The sequence below is a fragment of the Lutra lutra genome, chromosome 6 (assembly GCF_902655055.1).
Source record: "Lutra lutra chromosome 6, mLutLut1.2, whole genome shotgun sequence".
Lineage (NCBI taxonomy): Eukaryota > Metazoa > Chordata > Mammalia > Carnivora > Mustelidae > Lutra > Lutra lutra.
Window position 1 is genome coordinate 95,913,893 of NC_062283.1, and position 21,334 is coordinate 95,935,226.

Here is a 21,334-nt window from a genome sequence, read left to right on the forward strand (position 1 = left end):
CTTCGGGTCATCTTTATTCCTTGTACTGTAGTCCAGAGCTGGCCAACGGTGATCTCTCATCTTTCTAAGATGCTGAAGTGCACATTTATTTAGTCAGTCATTCAATAAATCTTAGTGAACACATCATATTCCAGGCACTGTTCAATACACTGTGAACTTGGGAGTCAAATAGGCAAGTCCATTATCCTTGAGAAGAACCTGGCGTAAGATGGCAACAATCCTAAGCATAAAACATCCTCCATATCAATCATTTTTATCATGTACAGCAAGCATTTAATATCTAAAACTTTCTCCTAGTCAATAAGATTTTAACAGCGATTCACACATCAATAGATGCAGGAAAGTAAACAACCGGTATTCACAATAAGCCTAGAACAGAATACACAGGGAAATACTTGCAAAGGTTGGATTTCACAAGTCAATTGGCAAGTCAATTCCATCTCTGATATAGAAAATTTCAGAAGTCTGGGAACCATTTCTTCTCCCAGAATTCTTTGCCAGCAGGATTCCTTAAATGAAGGTTGCTTCCCCTGACCATAACTATTTGGTGTTAGAAGGGATTCTGGGAAGTAGACCATCAGATTTAGGCACCTAGGACTATTTATCTAACCTAGTTAGATTTGAAGGAAATGATGACTTCAGTGCCAGAAGAAATATGAATGTTGATCATTCACGGCATGCAAGTGCCAAAGTACTTAGTTAAATTATCAACTGTAGTTTCCAGGAAGAAAATACCTACTAAAAACCTCATTTGTCAACAGAAGCTAGCCCTCTCCCCTATCTGATGGGGCTGCCACCCTCATCCCTGAAAACCCTCAAACGGCCTCACTTGATTCATAGGGACAGGATGGACTATGATGTAGTAACAACAGCCATAAGACTTTAGTAACTTAACATAACAAGAGTGTGTTTCTCTTTCATGTTACCTGTCTCGTGAAGATAGCAGGGACTTTGTTTCCACACAGACATTTACAGCCCAGATTAGTTGAAGGTCAATCAACTTGCAGGGGGACTGGTGGAGCACATGGTAGCCATTGGTGGGGAAGAGGCAAAGGGAGATGCCCAAACCAGCTCTCAAACACCTCAGCCTAAAAATATCACATAGTCCTCCTTGTTAGTTCACAGCCTCAGGAAATCAGAAATCTAAAACCAGCTCCTTACAAGGAGGGCAGGGAGAGGCCAAGGGAAGAGGGACACCACTCCAGATTGGTAGGTGGCAGGTTTAATAAGCAAGGGGACTTACTATGAGGCTTGTCTCAGGTGGCCACAAGATGAGTAGATCTCCTCACTCACATGCCAGAATCTTAAAAGTTTATATAGAGGCTTTAACTGGGTTTGGTTATATATACTGTCCAGGTGATCCCAACACTACCTTACTATCTCAAGGGTGGGTCACTGGGCAGCTCCCACTTGCAGAACAGTAGGCAGAGGATACATTCCAAGGACAAGTAAGGGGATGAGGAGTATCTGATTGCCCAAGTTCAGCTCATGGGCCAACCAGAGGTCATGTCCTCACAGTGACCTCTTCCAACACTTCTGTTCATAGCACATTTACCAGAACTAGGAACACCACTGTTGCAAGGAGACTAAAAAGTGTGATAGGGCATGTAGTTATTTGGTGAGAAAAAAATATCTCTTCCACATCACCAGAAGCAGTTTCCTTACAAGGGAGTAATAGTGTTTCTCTGGACCTACCTTCAGCCCTCCAGATTGCCTCTGGATTCCATAACTAGAGTCAGATACCAGCAAACATCAAAGCCTTGATTACACATTTTAACCAAAGAGAAACAGGTTATAGGTGGAAATAATTGAACGATTATTCCAAACTATATCAGAAAAAATATAGGGAGTATGATAGGAATGAACTCTAAGTGTAGTAGACCAGGCAAGAACAAACAGGATGTACTAAGTCAAATTTGTTGATATACATACATTTACTAAAAAAATGTGGATTCAGTGTGTTAACTGAAAGAGCCAGATATTTTTAACAATTTGCTGTAATGTTTTTTTTCTTTGATACCTGGATTCAACCATAATTTTTTTCAATAAAAAGAGCAGTATTTTTCAACCAGGGAATATTTTGCTCCCCTGGATCCTCCCCATGGGACATTTGTCAATGTCTCAAGATAATTTTGATTGTCATAAATAGAAGGGAGGAGCTACTGGCATCTAGTTGGTAGAGGTCAGGGATGTTGATAAATATCCTGCAGTGCACATGGCAGCAAACACAACAAAGAATTATTTGATCCAAAATATCAGTCATGCCAAGGTTGAGAAATCCTAATTATAGAGAAATTTGGAAGGTTAGTGAAATTGGGAAGCAATGAAGAGGTTAGAGCAGATTTATCATGGAGAACACTTATTTATTTCTAACCATGTCCCCTAGGATGGCCCAGAAGACACTGCCAACTCCAAGGCATTAAGGAATACATTGCTGGGAGCATGGGATATTTGGTAAAGCTCTGCACGGGTTATCTTCTGACAACTGACAATGACAAAGGGACAGATTGCCACTGAGAGGGGCTTCCTTTTTTTTTTTTAAGATTTTATTTATTGATTTGACAGACAGAGATCACAAGCAGGCAGAGAGGCAGGCAGAGAGAGAGAGAGAGAGGGAAGCAGGCTCCCCGCCGAGCAGAGAGCCCAATGCGGGGCTCAATCCCAGGACCCTGGGATCACGACCTGAGCTGAAGGCAGAGGCTTTAACCCACTGAGCCACCCAGGTGCCCCTGAGAGGGGCTTCCTAATATCAGTGTGGATGATGGGATCCTGTAGCACAGATGTCACTTGATAGCCAGAGAAAGAGAGGGCCTGGGTACGATGCAGCAGCAGGACTGAGGCAATAATCAGGGATCTGGTAGTGACTACAACTGATTGTGGTGTCTAGGACTGAAACTGAGGGGCAGCCTACTAAAATAATTACATAGTTTGTAGACACCAAAAATTCGAGCTACTGTAAACACAGCTGAGATTGAGGCCCCAGTTTTTCCAGCCTTTCACCAAATTCTCACACTAGAGCCAGCTTCCCTTGAGGAAGGAACCAAAGGCACTGCCACATTAACAGAGTAGGCTGTATAAATGGCCTCCTGGGCTTCCCAAAGGAACTTGCATCCATTTCCCAAGGTACTATGCATAGGTGAAAGGGAACATAATACTATTTTTGAGGTTTCTTGAGCATTGGTCCTGAACTGACACTCAAACACTTAATGATCCAATGTTAGTAGTTGTTAATCAGAGTGAAGGTTCACAGACCCCAGTTATAAGTCTCTTTCCTAACGGGATAGCCGACCAAATGTTACCGTATTCCCAGGACAACTGCAGTGACTACTGCCACCTCACTGACTTGCAAGCTGCATGGATGGTGATTCCTAACACAGTGCCATTAACTCACCTAACTGAACGTATGAATGAGTTTTTGATATTGATGGTGAAGTATCATAAATCCAATCAGGTGGGGACTGCAATTATAACTATTGTTCTCCAGGCAGTCCTGGAGAAGGTGAAAGAATTTCCAGGAGAGGAACTGAGCCTGTAACCAAGTAGAATATTTCAGAGACCTGACTAGAAACTCTCCTTGGCTTTCTGAGGACTACAGGCCTAGATCAGCTAAGAGCCCAGTCCATACCTAGTGATAAAATTAAGGAGGTTAGGGATGGTCAGAAAACAATAGTTATCCCTAAAATCATAGTGAGGACAGAACAACAGAAAGCATCAAAGAGATTAATGCCACTTTAAATTTGTACCACCATTGTAGGACTGTGAGAACATAGGGCTCACTTAAGTGTATCTCATGTGTATCCAGAGATTCTCTCACCTGCAAAAAATAAATATATATGTATAGAGTCTCTGGGAGGCTGTAATAGGGAATGATGTGGCCAGATAAGAAAAACCAGGCAATAGGGGCACCTGGGTGGCATAGTTGGTTAAGTGGCCAATTCTTGGGATTCTTGGTTCAGCTCAATTCATGATCTCAGGGTCATGAATTCAAGCCTTGCACTAGATTCCGTGTTCAGTGGGGAGTCTGCTTAAGCTTCTTTCTCCCTCCCCCTTCTCCCCACCCCCAGCCTGCTCATGCATGCATGCTCCCAAATAAATACATAAATCGAAGGGAAGGAAGGAAGGAGGGAAGGAAAGGAGGGAGGAAGAAAAAAAAAATAAGCAATGAACTTTGGTTCCAAAGGTCTGAGTTTCAGATAGCCTTGTCTCCCAGGAGGGGGCATAAAAGGGTTGACTTGGGCAAGTAGCAATGTATACCTATCTAAAGGAACCCTGTGCTTTGGGGCTCCCCAAGGAATATCTTGTGTTATTATAAACAGAGCTGCCCAGAAGTGACATTCCCAAAGACTTTATTATTTTCATATAACCCATTATCACAAGCAACAGAGCTTCAAAAGGCATAATCCAGAAACTATTTAAATGGCAATAGATATAAATTATGTCTGTCATTGCAAAAACACTACCTAATTTATATGATTGGTAGGCAATATCTTTAATATGCTCACTTCAGCAGCATCTGTGGAAGGGAGACAATGAAGCACTAAGTGGATAGTGTATTATCCCCCGGAGTCAGGCAGGCACTTAAAGATGCACATTAAAAAATTCCATGTCCTATTTGGACAGAAATATGGGTCTTCTAGGATTATAGTGGATTATCATAAACCCATTAGGTGGTGTCTCCTACAGAATCATGTGCTACACTACCCCAATTAGATTTCTACATCATCTATGAGATACAAAAATAAAACTTGGAACATTCACTTTATAAGAAGTCATTTTGGCATCCTATGGAGAAGTCCCTGAGGCCACTGCGACTGATAAACCACTTAAAAGATTTACCTACTGTTTTCATGTAGATACAAAGCCCATAAACCATAACACTAACTCAATGTTTCTCCAAAGGCTTGAAGGACTTTGTAAATTGTCTTAAAATCACAACTTACGACTAGAGAATGACCTAACATGAAGGTGAATATGGTAATGAACGATATATCATTTTTCCAATATCCTAGTTACTTACATTAGAAGGTTTTGGTTAGGACAAAGGTCAGCATTTTGTGTTCTCAGCAAGAACTTTAGCTAATTCCAGAGAAGTGGAGAAATGTACTTTGTTATTGGTGTCATTTATTTTGGGCACCTTGAGTTTTAGACTTCATTCCAAAATGGACTCATCTTGTCATTTAATAACATCCTACCGTTCTAGCTGCTCAGCCAATTCTGAGAAAGGACTAATCCATTTAGCGTCAGCAGCAAGATGGACACTCTAGTAGAGCAGATGTGCACTCTTCTTTGTAATTACTTTCAGCTCTTGCTTTGCCCTTTACTGTCTGTTTGTAATTTAACCTTAATGGAATCTAAATGGCATTTACCCAGGGATCAGCTCCAGATTGTATAAAACTCACAAAAACAAAGGTTATAACATAGTAAGTCTACTAATCGCTTTCTGTGACTAAAATTGACTAACGGGCTTCTTTGAGTAGAAGAAATTAAGAATACCACATATTTATCTTAAGGTAGGAGAAATTAATCATTCCTCTTCTCATTTTGCCTGGGCCATCAACCACCATGTTAGCCTATACTATGACCTCAGAGTAACAGTCCAGGACTCTGACACACCATAAAGGATGGCCCATGCTATTGAAACAAATGGTGTAACTATAAGATGCTAACCTGATAATCAGAGGTAGAGACTAAGATGGCTGCTGGAAAGGCAGGGCTGGAGCACCAGAGAATATTAAAGATGGAGTGTCCAAACACAGCAAACATGGAATCAAGAAGTGTTCCAAATCTTCCATACTCCACTGCCAGAGCCCAGACTTAGATGAGAACTAAATGCTCATTTTCTTTTTAAAAATAATAGCTAGATTTGCTTACTCAAGTACCCTACAAATGTTGCAGGAGAAAAAAAAAAATTATAATTTAAATAGCCAGCTCCTGAATTTCTCCTAAAAGAATTGTTTTCCTCTGGGGGAATCTTATTAAGTGATTGGGGGGAAAGCTCCAATTAAGGCTCTGTTTTTGAGTGCCTTCTAGACTTCAGAGGAGAAAGCTTCCTTACGTAATCCACCATGGAGATTTGACTCCAGCAAGTGAACAGGAGAAAGAAGAGATGAGAGGGACGGAGGAGTAGCAGCATGGAGAGAGACTCAAGACTCCAAGAATGTGAAATTCAGCAGAACAATAAGGTGGGAGGGGTACTGCTGACTATTGCTTATAGGTTGTTGAAATTGCTGATATAACCTCCCCTCTCCACTGCAATCTTCTCCTTACCAATTTTCCACAAAAATCACTGAACGATTTTTTTTGATGGTGGCTTTTTAGTTATATTTTAATTTTTTTAAGTTTTTTATTTTTGTTTTTGTTTTTTTTAAGGAAACCACAGAAAGAAGAGAGGTCCCTTAGAGTGAGTACAGTGTACACAGAAGCCCCTAAGGAGCACACAGAAGGGGGAAACCAAGTGACTGAAGAATGTAAAATCCAAAGGGGTAAAGAGATTTGGAGAAAACTTTTAGACTTTTGAATATTATAAAACCAACAAAAGTATAAGCCATATTGCCCTAGAACTTGATAGGCAGGTAGGTCTCAGGTTGACATCTAAGTAGAGAAACAATCTCATTCAATCCCCATAATAATCTGTATGAGGAAGATTCTGTTATTAGATGCATTCTGCAGATGAGGAAATTCAGACCCAGAATCATCTCTAATGTCACATATCTAGCAAGTGGCAAAGCAGGATTACAATACTAAATCTAACTACTGGGGGCATAATCTCAACCGATATAATACAAACTTTTTGTCTCATATTTTGAGACTGAATGAATCCTTACACAGCCAAACCCTACCCATCCCTTAAGATTCACTTTTCCTCTCCCAAACTACACTGAGGTCTCCCACTCAGAATTCCACTTCCTTATAGACTGTTTAAAGTTCTTTCCCTTCAACATATAAACATAATCAGATCTTGCCCATTTTTATAACAAGGTATCTTCTTCAACTATGTTTTCCTAATTCCATTTGTATCTAATCAACTGTCTTGAAATGCTGCCCGTACTTTCTGCCCTCTTATTTATTCACTTTTATGCCTATTGTTCCACCCTGCTCTGTGATATCCTCCTAATCCCAACACTCAACAGTCACCATCAGCCTTCACCTCAAAAATTGTTTCCTCTGTAGCATCTGACACTGTTCACAAGGACCCACCTCTGCCTCTGTGGCATCTTAGACTTGGCTTCATACTTGCATCTCTGACCCTCCATCTATCTTCTTCCTATATTCTTCTTTTTTCAGCCATTCCTAAGATGCTTATGTGCTCATTGGTTTCTGCTGTTCTTAATTTCTACATGGGTACTTATCCTAGAGTCATTAGATAAGCCTCATATGCTCCTAAGGGAGCCTCCTGTAATGACTACAAATTATTTTGTATATGTACATATTTTTCTGAGCAAAGGATTCTCTCATTCAGTATTATTTATTTCCATAAATATTTGTGGAGGATCTGCATTGTTTTAGGTGCTCTTCTAGGTTCTTGAAATAAGGGAACTTAAAAGAAAAAAAAAAATAGAAGAAAAGACCCAAAGTGACAAATATAAGAAAGGAACAGAGAACATGTCCAGAAATGACAAAAAAAAAGTGAAAAATGACACTAAATACCAATCTATCAATAATGACTCTGAAGTAAATGGACTAAATGCTCTAAGCAAAACACACAGGATCTCAGAGTGGATTAAAAAACAAGAGCCATGTATATGCTGCCTACAAGAGACTTATTTCAGATCTAAAGACACCTGCAGATTGAAAGTGAGGGGATAGAAACCATTTATCATGCAAATAGATGTCAAAAGAAAGCCAGAGTAGTGATACATCAGACAAACTAGATTTTTTTTTTTTTAAATTAAGTAGGCTCCACACCCATCATGGAGCCCAGTGTAGGGCTTGAACTCATGACCCAGAGATCAAGACCTGAGCTGAGATCAATAAGTGGACAGCGAAGTGACTGAGCCACCCAGACACCCCAGAAAAACTGATTTTTTTTAGATATTTATTTATTTATTTACTTTGGGGATAGGGTGGTGGAGGAAGAGAGGAAGAGGGAGAGAGAAAGCCATGCAGACTCTGGGCTGAGCACAGAGCCTGACATAGGGCTGATCTCACAATTTTGAGATCAGACCTGAGGTGAAACCAAAAGTTAGACACTTAACTGACTGTACACCCAGGAGCCCCCAGACAAACTAGATTTTAAACCAAAGACTATAACAAGAGAGGAAGAAGGATACATCATAAAAAGGGGACTATCCAACAAGAAGATCTAACAATTGTAAATACTTATGCCCCCAACCTGAGAACACCCAAATATATAAAACAACTAATAACAAACATAAAGGAACTCATTGATAATAATACAATAATAGTAGGGGATTTTGACACCCACCTTACATCAGTGGGTAGATCACCCAAACAGAAAATCAACAAGGAAACAATGGCTTTGAAAGAAACACTGGACCAGATGGACTTAACAGATATATTCAGAACATTTCATTTGACAGCAGCAGAACACACATTCTTTTCAAGTGCACATGGGACATTCTCCAAAACAGATCACAAACTAGATCACAAATGAGACCTCAAAATATACAAAAAGATTAATACCACACCATGCACCTTCTCTGACCACATGCTATTAAACTTGAAGTCAACCACAAGAAAATATTTGGAAAGACCACAAATACACAGAGGTTAAAGAACATGCCACTAAAGAATGAAAGGGTCAACCAGGAAATTAAAGAAGAAATAAAAAAATACATGGAAATAGTGAAAATGAAAATCAACGGCCCAAAACATTTTGGATGCAGCAAAAGCGACCATCAAAAGGGAAGAATATAGCAAGACAAGTCTACCTCAAGAAGCAAGAAAAATCACAAATAAGTACCTAAACTTACATTTAAAGGAGCTAGAAAAAGAAAAACAAATGAGGCCTAAAACCAGCAGAAGAAGAGAAATAAATGATACAAAAACTAAAAAAACAAAAACAACAACAACAACAACAAAAAACAGTAGAGCAGACCAATGAAACCAAAGCTAGTTAGAAAAAATTAATAAAATGGATAAAGACCTAACCAGACTTACCAAAAAGAAAAAAGACTCAAATAGACAAAATCACAAATGAGAGAGAAGAAATAATAATGAATACCTCAGAAATACGAAGAATTAGAAGAGAATATTATGAAAATTATACAGATTATACAAAAAAAAATTATACAAATTAGGTAATCTGGAAGAAATGGATAAATTCCTAGAAATGTATAAACTACCAGAACTGAAACAGGAAGAATTAGAAAACTTGAACAGACTGATAACCAGCAAAGAAATTGAATCAGTAACCAAAAATCTCCCAACAGGGGCACTTGGGTGGCTCAGTCAGTTGGGTATCTGCCTTTGGCTCAGGTCATGACTCTGGAGTCCCAGGACTGAGTCCCACATCAGGCTCCCTTCTCAGAAGGGGGTCTGCTTTTCCCTCTGCCCTTCATTTCTCTCTCTATTGCACTCTCTCTCATTCAAATAAATAAATAAAATCTTAAAAAAAAAACAACAAAACTCCAGATAGATTCACAGGAGAATTCTAACAAACATAAAAGAAGAGTTAATACCTATTCTTCTCAAACTATTCCAAAAAATGGACAAGAAAAACTTCTAAACCCATTCTATGGGAACACCTGGATGGCTCAGTTGGTTGAGCATCTGCCTTTGGCTAGGTCCCAAGTCCTGGGATCAAGTCCCACATCAGGCTCCTTGCACAGTGGGGAGCCTGCTTCTCCTCTCCCTTTCCCTCTACTTGCTACTCCACCTGCTGTGCCCTCTCTCTCTCTCTCTCTGTCAAATAAATAAATAAAATCTAAACTCATTCTATGAAGTCAGCATTACCTTGATTCCAAAACCAAAGACTCCATTAAAAGAGAAGACAATTAGCCAATATCCTTGCGAACATAGATGCAAAAATTCTCAAAATACTAGTAAATTCAATCCAACAATGCATTAAAACAGTCATTTACCACAATCAAGTGGGATTTATTACTGGGCTGTAGGGGTGGTTCAATATTCACAAATCAATCAATGGGATATATCACATTAATAAAAGAAAGGATAAGAACCATGTGATCCTCTCAATAGATGCAGAAAAAGAATTTGACGAAGTACTACTATTTATGATAAAAAAACCCTCAACAAAGTAGGGATAGAGGGAATATACCTCAATATCATAAAGGCCATATATAACATAACCCACAGCTAATATCATCCACAGTGGGGGAAAACTGAGAGTTTTTCCTCTATGATCAGGAATAAAATGGAGATGTCCACTCTCACCACTGTTATTTAACATACTACTGGAAGTCCGAAACTTAGTAATCAAAAAAGAAATAAAAGGTATCCAGATCAGCAAGGAAGAAGTCAAAGTTCACTCTGTGCAGACGAGATGATAGAAAACCCAAAAGACTCCACCAAAAAATTACTACTACTGATACATGAATTCAGAAAAGTTGCAGGATACAAAACCAAGTACAGTAATCTGTGATATTTCTATACACCAATAATGAAGCAACAGAAATAGAAATCAAGGAATCAGTCCCATTTACAATTGCACCACAAACCATAAGACACCTAACAATAAACCTAACCAAAGAAGTGAAAGATCTGTACTCTGAAAACTATAAAACACTGATGAAAGATACTGAAGATGACACAAAGAAATAGAAAAAACAATCCACAATCATGGATTGGAAGAACAAATATTGTTAAAATGTCTATACTACCCAAAGCAATCTATACATTTAATGCAATCTCTATTAAAAGGTCACCAACATTTTTCACTGAGCTGAAACAAACACCTAAAATTTGTATGGAACCACAAAAGATACCAAGTAGCCAAAACAATCTTGAAAAAGAAAAGCAAAGCTGGAGGCATCACAATTCCAAACTTTAGGATATATTACAAAGCTGTAGTCATCAAGACAGTATGGTAATGACACAAAACAGACACACAGATCAATGCAACAGAACAGAAAAACCAGAAATGGACCCTCAACTCTACGGTCAACTAATCTTTGACAAAGGTGGAAAGAGTATCCAGCAGAAACAAGACAGTCTCTTCCACAACTAGTGTTGGGGAAACTGGATAGCAACATGCAAAAGAATGAAACTGGACCACTCCCTTACATCATACACGAAAATAAATTCAAAATAGATGAAGACCTAAATGTGAGACAGGAAACCATCAAAATCCTGCAGGAGAACACAGACAGCAACCTCTTTGACATTGGCCGTGACAACTTTTACTAAACATGTCTCCAGAGGCAAAGGGAAACAAAAGCAAAAATGAACTATTGGGATTTCATCAAGATAAAAATCTTCTGTGTCGTGAAGGAAATAGTCAACGAAACTAAAAGGCAACCTTCAGAATGGGAGAAGATATTTGCAAATGATATATCTGATAAAGGGTTGGTATCTAAAATATATAAAGAACTTAAAAAACTCAACATCCATAAACCAAACAAACCAGTTAAAAAAAAAATGGACAGAAGACTGGAATAGACATTTTTCTGAAAAAGACATATAGATGGCTAACAGATACATGATATGATGCTCAACATCACTCATCATTAGGAAAATACAAATCAAAGCTACAGTGAGATAGTACCTCCTACCAGTCAGCATGGGCAAAATTAACAACACAGGAAACAACAGGTGTTGGAGAGAAAGGGGAACCTCTTACACTGTTGTTGGGGATGCAAACTGGTACAGCCACTCTGGAAAACAATGTGGAGTTTCTTCAAAAAGTTGAAGATAGAGCTACCTTATGATACAGCAATTGCACTATTAGGTATTTACCAAAAGGGTGCAATAATACTTATTTGAATGTATACATGCACCCTGATGTTTATGGCAACATTATCAATAATAGCCCAAGTATGGAAGGAGTCCAAATGTCCATTGACTGATGAATGGATAAAGAAGATGTATTGATGTATGCACAATGGAATGCAATGGAATGGAATATTACTCAACCATAAAAAGAATGAAATCTTTTCATTTGCAATGATGTGGGTGGAGCTAAAGAGTATTATGTTATGTAAAATAAGTCAGCCAGAGAAAGACAAACATCATATGATTTCACCCATGTGTGGAACTTAAGAAACAAAACAGATGAACATGAGGGTAGAGAGGAGAGAGGGGCAAACCAGAAAACAGATTCTGAACCACAGAGAAGAAACTGAGGGTTACTGGAGGGAAGTAGTGAGAGTGGGTTAAATGGATAATGGGTATTAAGGAGGGCACTTGTGATGAGCACTGAGTGTTATATGTAAGTGATGAATCACTAAATTCTATACCTGAGAATAGTATTACACTGTCTGTTAACTGACTGAAATTTAAATTAAAACATGGAAAAAGAAAATTTTTAAAAATGCAAAGATCCTTGTAAACTTATATTAGGCAATAAGCTATGAAAACAATAAATAAGTACATTACATAATATTTGAATAATGGTAAGAGCTACATGAAACGTAGAACAAGGTAAAGGGGATCACAAGGGCCAGCACAATGGGAAGGCAGCTGGTAAGCCTAAATACAATAGTTAGGGTAGATTTCACTGAGAAGGTAATGGTTATTCAAAGACTTGAAAGACATGAGGAGTTAGCCATGTATCTAACAAGTAAAGCAAAAGGAACAGCAAGTGCAAAGGTCCTAAGGCGTGAGCATACTTGAAATGCAAGGACCAAAAGCAGGAAAAGGGGAGCATGGTAAGAAGATGAGCTCGGAAAGATGATGGTGACCAGGTCATGCAGGAAATTTTAGATTATTGTATTTTTACTCAGAGTGAAATAAATAGCCATTGTAGGGTTTCGAGCTTAGAAGTTATGCTGTATGGCTTGTGTAGAAGAATCAGTCTGGCTGGTATATTCAGGATGGATGTAAAGATGTAGGAGTAGAAGTAGGAGACAAATCAGGAGGCTATTGCAGTTATCTGCACAAGAGATGGTAGTGGTTTATACAGGATGAGAATGCTGATGTGTGAGAAGCGGTCAGTTCCTATTTATACCCAATACCCAATTGTATACAATACCCAACAGTATTTCCTAATAGACAAAAAAGAGTTAAGGACAACTCAATATCTAGAACTTAGTATCTAGAAGAATGGAGTTGCCATCACCTGACATGAGGAAAACTGTGGGCAGACAATGTTGAGGGGAGACAGATGGTTGGAAGATCTGTTTAGGACCTGAAAGCTTGAAGTGTCTACTACACAAAGAACTGGAAATATTAAGGAAGCAGTTGAATATATAAGTCTGGAATTCAGAAGAACGGTCTAGACAGAAGTTATAAATTTAGGAGTCATTAGCATACACCCAGTATTTAAAGTTATATAACAGGATGATATGACTAAGAAAATGAGTTTTGATGGGAAATAGAAAAGGACCCAAAACTGAGACCTAGGGCAATCAAATATTAAGAGGGAAGACACGAGCAATGGCAATTCAGAAGGAGGAATCAGCAATAGAGGAGAAAAAACAAAGAAAGCTGGGATGCCAGAAGCCAAAAGAAGTAACAAAGAGAAGGGAGTCATCGGCTATGTCAAGTGCTACAAAAAGGGACAATGAGAGCTTTGGTTTCCATGGAGGTCCCTGGTTTCCATGGAGGTCCCTGGTCACTTTGACAAGGGCAATTTTGGTGGAGATGAAGATCTGATTGAAAAAGGATTAAGAATGAACAGAAGGAGGGAAACTGGAATGTTGCAGCAAAGAGGAGCAAAATGACGGTGAGACAGGTTATTTTTAATGGAGAACTATTTCAGTTTGTGTGTTGATGAGAATTGTGGAGCAGAGAGTGGAAAATTGATGAGATAGAGAGAGATTGCTGAAATGATGTCCTTGAGTAGGCAAGAGGACGCAGGATCTAGCGCATACATATTTGGGATGTCTGGCTTTCAATATGAATGTGGAGACTTTACTTCTGGCAATGGAAAAGAAAGCGAAGTATGTGTGCTAGATTCTGATGGGGAATAAAGGTGATGGAGGGATTCTGTCTATGTTTTCAGTAAATTTTCCAATTATCTAATTTTCTCAGTGAAATAGAAAGCAAATTCATCTCGTGACAGTAAAGAAGAGATTAGGGATTGTTTGGGGAAGGGGGATTGAAGACATGAAAGAAGGTATAAATAGCCATCTAGTACAATAAGAGATAAAAATATCTTATCTGATTGCCAGGTAGCACTTGAAAGACCCACCTGAAATTCAAGGTCAAGAATGTAAAAATGAGACCAGATAGTGTGGTTGTGCACGTGCACACGTGTGTGCGTGTGTGTGTGTGTTCCATTCACAATCAGTTGCACAGGCACAGGCACTGAAAGTAGGCAAAGGACTGGACTTAGAGTTACTATTTGTCAAGTTAGTACAACAAAGCAAGAGGGAGCAAGAAAGTGATTAGAATGATTGACCATAAATTTAAGGTGCATAAGCAGGGACCCTGAGCATTGAAGGAGTAAGGGATAGTGAAAAAAATGGTGAAATACTATTTAATGAAAAAGATGTAAACACAGGACTGTAGGCCCCGGTAGGCATAGACACATCATTGGAGTTAGTACACTGGAGGGAATGAGTTATAAATTTAGGAAGTAGTGGTCAGAGAGGAGGATGGATGAAATTAAGATTTTGGAGGAATAAGATGTATTGATAATGACGATGTCTCGGGTATGAGCTTAAGAGTGATCAAGCTGTTAAAGAATTTAAGACCTACAAAATGGTCCACATCATTTTGTAGAGGATCCACATCTCTACCATCTTTTCTGCATTAACTCTAGCCCTAAATATTGCATGTTTTGAGATGATGTCCTGTCTGTGTTACTAGCTAAGATACTCTTTACCTATTGGCTATCTCCATTTGGATGCATAAAAATACCTCAAAATTAACATGCTCTGGGGTTAATGCATTGTTTTACCCTTTCTCTACCCCCTCCACAAGCAGACCCTGAGAATGTATCATTTGTCTATTCTAGCTAAGGCAAAAATCAAGACTAACTAGACCTCCTTCCCTAACCAGCAACATTAAAAGAATTTACAGTCTCTGTTGATTCTATCACCTACATCTACATTTTAAGCTATCTCCAGTCACACTCTCACAGGCTGAAATTTATACCCTCAACATTTCAAAACTGGATTACTGATGCAGCTTCCCAGCCTCTTTGCTATGGTTTTGTCCATTTTCAAAGCCATTATCCACATTCCTTCTGGAGTATTATTTCCTAAACGCAAACCTGCTTAAAGTGCCTCAGTGGAGGCTTTATATTACCTTCAGGATGAAATCCATACTCCCAGGCAAAGCCAGGCAGCTGCTTGTCTCATGCCTGCCTGCCTCCAACCTCACATTTCACTGCTTCTCAGCACACCACATCACCTTTTGCTCCAGCCACACAGAATTGCAGCCAACTCCTCAACTCTTTACCTTTGCAAATGCGTTTCTGTTTCCAGGAATGCTCTTCCCCATTCCACCACCTTTTTCAACTAGCTAATTATTGCTCTTTCTTTACAGTTAACTCAATCTTGCCCCCTTCTGAAAAGCTTTCTCCGGGGTTCTTAGTGGGTTTAGGATTTCCACCTATGTGTTCCCAAAGCATCCTCTTCCTATCTACATCAAGACATTTTCCTTATTGCAAATTAGTCATTTTTAATTTGTCTGCTTCTCTTCTGAATCTGAGCTCACTGAAGGCAGAACATTGGGGTTTTTTTTTTAGTTCAACTTTCTGTAGTTCTTAACACAATGTCTGGGTACATAATAGATAAACAGTATGGGCTTTCTAAATGAAAGACTGGTTCTTAATTGAATCCAGCCATTTTGGTGGTTTCTAAATATCTGTTCAAATCCTGAGATCTCCATTGCATGAAATTTCTTCAGGACAGTAATTCTCTTGTAGCTCCCAAAGTATATAGAAAAATGTTAGCAACACAGAACAAGCACTTGGTGAACAGTGAACTGCATGAGCCCTGCAGTTTTTCCCTTGGTGATGCAGCAGGGTCAGGACCTGCAAAACCCCCTCAGGCCAGCTGACCTCAGTTGTATTAGAACAGAACACAAGTAAGTGCAGTGGGCTAATACAGCACAGACAAGGTACAATATACAGTTTTCATTCAGTTACAGCAAATATTTGCCTCTAGACTCAGTAGCTACCATTCTGGCAACTGGACAAAATTGTTTCACTATATCAAATTTAGGTGAAACTAACAAATGAGTATATTTGATAACTGTGATCAATACCAAAGATCCCTGCTCCCCCCCAAAAAAACCTATCTTTTTTGCAAATAAATTGCATGAGGTTATCACCATAATGTGAAAATTTAGCACAATTTCCTAAGAAGGAAAACTGCCAAACAAAAGGAAATAATCATTTTGATGTTAAACAAAGAATTACATTCTGACTTTGTGTAGTTGCCACACTGCAGCAAACCATGTTCACTTACTTAGCCAAAGGTTCTCCCCTTTCCACTGCCCCTTCTTCTTAGGCAGTTCTCAAGTGGAGCTTCACCAGTTCCCAACATCAACTCAACTAACCTCCAGCACCAGCTCCCCCATTTCTTTCTCCTGATCAAGAAGTACAGCAGGATTCCAGGGAAGGACCATGTAGGCTTGAAAACTCTGGGATATTCACCCTACATCAACAAATGGAATATAACATCAGAAACAAGAGAACGAGAGAGTAATCGAATTACAGGTTTTTAAGGCTTATTACTGTAGCTTTGTTTTACTTCACTCAACCATTACTGAATTTCAGGTTAGCATGTGCCTGATGGGTTACTGTGCTAAGTGGGCACCAAGATACATAGCAGAACACATTGAAATAGAAGTGTAGCAAGAAGTGTATGGTTGAGAGGCAGGGAAGTCTGCACTTGAATCTCAATTCTGCTTCCAACCCAAAATATTGTGTGTCAGTTACTCAGTGTCCTTAAGCCTGAATTTTTCATCTGCAGACTGGAGAAGATTATGTCTTTCATAAAGGGCTATTGTGAAGGGGAACTAAGATCATACATATCATGTGCCTAATAAAGACTTGATAGAGTTGACAATTAATAAATGATACCTGTTCTCCCAAGGAGTTTACTATCCACCTGAGAGACAGAAATTTACATAACTTACCATAATAAAATGTTATTAAATACTATTGAGCAAATCCTATGAGAGTAGAGACAAGGGAATAATTAATCCTGCTGGAACACATAGCAGGGAAGACTTTACAACCAGGCCTCCAGATTTTGCTGTTTGACACTAACACTGACCAATTCACCTCTATAACCATTGAACATGCTCTAACAGCTCTGCTGTAAAAGGAAACAAATCAATCTTCTCTTGACCTTACACCACTCCCTCCAGCTTCTTGCTCAGTTCTCTTAGATGATCTCATCTAGTCCCTTGACTTTAAATACAATTTATGCCCTGATGACGCCCAAATTTACATCTTCAAACTTGTACATTCAACTGCTGATTCGACATGAACACATCAGTAGGGTTCCCATACTTAATGGGTCTAACACAACTACTAATCCTGTGTAGTCTCCCCATAAAACAAAAATCCTTGCTCCTTATTTATTTTTCCCTGTCTTGTAAATGTCAACACCACAGTCATCTTTGCTTGCCCTTGGTCCTTCACCCTGTTTCTAATCCATCAAGTCCCTGGACTTAACCTCCTTGTTCCTTTCCCTCCATCTTTACTGCAACCACCATCACCCAAACCCCCGCCATCCCTCAGCTAGACCTTGCATAGCCTCCTAACCCACCTTACAGTTGCCAATTCAGGTTCACTGCTCTGTTCACGTTCCACTAGTCTTCAGAAAGTAATTACAGTGATTTTCATAAAATCAGCATGCCCCTTTTTTAACGCTACAATGCCTCCCCATTTCACTTGGAAAAAGTCCTCAGTGCCTTGCCATGACCTAGGAAGCCTTGTGCTAGCCAGCCCCACTTAGCTCTCTGCCCCCCTCTCCTGCCTCTCTCCAGTTCACTCACAATGCCCCAAGCACAAACAGCTTCTTTCCATTTCTCAAATGCAGCAAGTTATTCCTGTTTGGGGAAAAAATGAATTTGCTCTTTGCTCTATGCAACATTTCCCCCAATCTCTGTATGGCCCAGTCTTTCCCATATTTCAGATGTCAGTTCAAATGGCCCTATCTCAGAAAGGCTACGCCCCAACCATCCATTATAGAGGAGCCCTGCACTCCCTCTCACGCCAATCGCTATTATGTCACTCACTTGTCTTCTTCACAACACTAATTCTTTTCTGAATTTGTGCTTGTTCGTTGTTTATTCCTCTCCCTCCAAAATATAAGACTCAGGTGAGCCCAGCCCTTGAGAGCTTGTTTACTTCTCTATCTCCAAGGTCTAGACCAGTGTGTGGCACTTCATAAGCATTCAAACATATTTGCTGAATAAATGAACATAGTTCTGGAAGTGTTTGGTAAGAGGAATTGTCAGATTTAGTAATTAAAATTAAAGGGGAGGGGGAAGGATACATAGACAGAGCAGAGAGGACTTGGTGCATGAAATGACTCTGTATGACACTGTAAGTATGGACAGGTGTCATTATAAATTTCTCCCAACCCACAAAATGTACAACACCAAGAGTAAACCCTAATATAAACTATGGACTTGGGGTGATAATATAAATTGCAATAAATGTTCTATCCTGGTAGGGGATGGTGATCATGGGGGAGCTAGGCATGTGGGGGCTGGGGGCAGGAGGTATATGGGAAATCTTTGTATTTTCACTCAGTTTTGCTATGAACCTAAAACTGCTCTTAAAAAGAAGTCTATTAAAATTTTTTAAACTAAAAAAAATTAACTCTAGTATTCTTTATGGCTTCACGTGCCTTCTGTGCCACTAGCAATTGTCATTGAGAATTTGCTACAGGGTGAAACCAGGGTAATGTTGGAGTGACTTTACTCACAGATGAAATTTGTGCTCTTGGAAAAATGGTCCTCAGAAGGTCAGCAATAAAGGTACAATTCAGCCCGCCAGGGCCTCTCTCCCAGGTCTGAAAGGGATCCTGCACAAAATGGTACATTTAAGGCACTTATTTAACTTGAGTGAGAGTGTATATTATTCTGAACCTCTTTTCTCCTAAATCAATGAGAAGTTTAAAAAAAATGAGAACAATTAAGAGGAGTAGAAGAAATTAAGAAACTATTCAAAGCAGTCATTTCTACAAAAACATGTTCAAAGTAAATCAGGAATGCAGAGGCCTTTCTAAGTTATGTGCCTGTCAGGAGGCCCCAAAGGCTGTCCCTAGGCATATCTGTTCAAGGAAAGGTCCAGTCAGCAGAAGGGGGGAGGCCCGACCCTCCACAAACACAGACTGGTAACAGGGACGACACTCCTGCTTTCCTCCTCTAACTGCCCAGGTACTGAGAGTTTTTAAGTCTAGTACCTCATTTGTGGTCTCATGAATTCTAGAAAACAAAGTCCCTCATATGGAGTTACCCAGTTTTAATTCTGCATTGAAGCCCGAGACTGGAAGGCACAGAGTCCATGCCTCCAAATCTGTTTTTCAAGGCTCTCTCTAATTGTTAGTGCAAAGGTGCCGCCACACCTATAGGCCCATCCCCTGGGTGGTCACTATCACTGGTGACAAAACACTCTCCTTCCTGATAGAACCAGCATGTGTCTTTCCTGAAGAGTCATGCAACCAACCTGACATATGCCCGCGCTTCATCTCTTTGCCTCCTGCACCAGCTAGTTGATCATTTTCATACTGAAAACTGAAGCAACAGAGAAGGAATAGAGGAATCTGCCTTCCGTTGTCCCATTCCCCCCAGTCTGGTGAGGACCAACCCCCACGACCACCGCCACCTTGGATCCTGGGACAGAAGCAGTGAACAAGCCAGGCAAGGCTCCAGTGTGTAAGATTGGTGTCACCATCGCTTTAAAAAGGACAAGGTAAAAGTTGCTTTATTAAATTTTGACAACCTTTAAACAAAGCAAACACAGCTCAAGGTGACACTGTCAAGGAAATCTTGCCTCCTCTAGGAGTGTTTTTTCAACACTCTATGCACGTTTGACTCACCTGGGGAGCTATTTTTATAAACTCACTGAGAGGTTATGATTTAATTGGTCTGAGGTAGGATGGTTCTAATGAGCTGCTACCGTGAAGAACCAGCAGAAACCTCCAGATTCTTAAAGAGCCAGGGAGGGCTCCCGGCATTGCAGTGCTGACCTTTGTAACTGAGAGGACACAAATAATAAATAACAAGAAAGCAAATGAAGAAACACATCTCAATTAGCGCTGGAAACCGGTGAGGTGAGGAAGATTCATTCTACAGTTACAAGGTCTTAATCACAATTGTGTCATGTGTACAGTTATTTTTGGTAAGTGAAACAGTAAAAATGCCTTGTTGATAATAGCTTCAATTGGGCTTTGTTTCTTCTGATGATACTTTTGGTAACTTCACTTTGACTTTGTGGATTTACCTTTTCCAAATTCACTTTCATAGGAGTCAAACTCCCTGAGTTATTTCTTTGCCTGAAGCCCTGCTTTGATGTGTTTAAGGTAGGGGGGAAATCCTTTTAAATGAATTTCAAGGCTATGTCAAAAGCAGTTTTAAAGTTAGAAAAATATTGTCATAAAATTGCTAAAGTAAATAATTTTTTGAAATTTAACAGCAGCACATCGGACAGTTAAAAGTACAGCTCGGTCTGTATGTTGTGGGTTTTTGTGAGCTATTGGCTTTCTACCTAATCCTCTCAGACTCCTTCTGGAAGGGCTGTGTTGTTTTGTTTTTGCCATGTCTATACCCAGTCCCTCAGGTTCATTGCTAAGATGTGAAGTTTGGTTGCCTGTACACTCTCAAGGTCTTTACCATCACTCACTCACACACAGATCCACTGGGCCACTGAGCTGTCCACTAAGAAACAGATGCCGTTGCCGACCCGTGGCAATCACCGAGTTCTCCCACAGTGGGGAGCGAATAGTATGGAGCCACCCACACTCAGCCGTCTGGTCCTTCTCAGAACTGTGGAAATAAATGAGCACCAACCAATGAGGAAAGTAAAGAGTATTTATTCTGAACTAGCTATAGCAAGGGAGTCAGCCATTATCACTTGCGTTTGGGTATAGACTCAAAGACTGGTAGGGGAGTTGGAAATTTTAAGGTGAAAAAGGTAAGGCTTCAAGGGTGCCCTGATTGGAGGCTATTGGCATAAGGAAGCTGCAGGTGGGCTAACTATATGTGCATCATGATTGGTTAAGAATACATATTTGGCAGGGCTCTTGGGTGGCTCAGTCAGTTAAGTGTCTGCCCTCAGCTC

General features: G+C 39.7%; 1 long non-coding RNA gene across 1 annotated transcript; it reads right to left on the minus strand.

Moving 5' to 3' along the window:
• Positions 1-16,644: 16,644 nt before the first annotated feature.
• On the minus strand, positions 16,645-19,746 carry LOC125102589 (uncharacterized). The gene is made up of 3 exons (XR_007128158.1): positions 19,721-19,746; positions 18,978-19,076; positions 16,645-16,688 (listed from the first exon to the last, which is right to left on the minus strand). It is a non-coding gene; the product is annotated as an uncharacterized LOC125102589 (long non-coding RNA).
• Between the last annotated feature and the right edge of the window lie 1,588 nt (positions 19,747-21,334).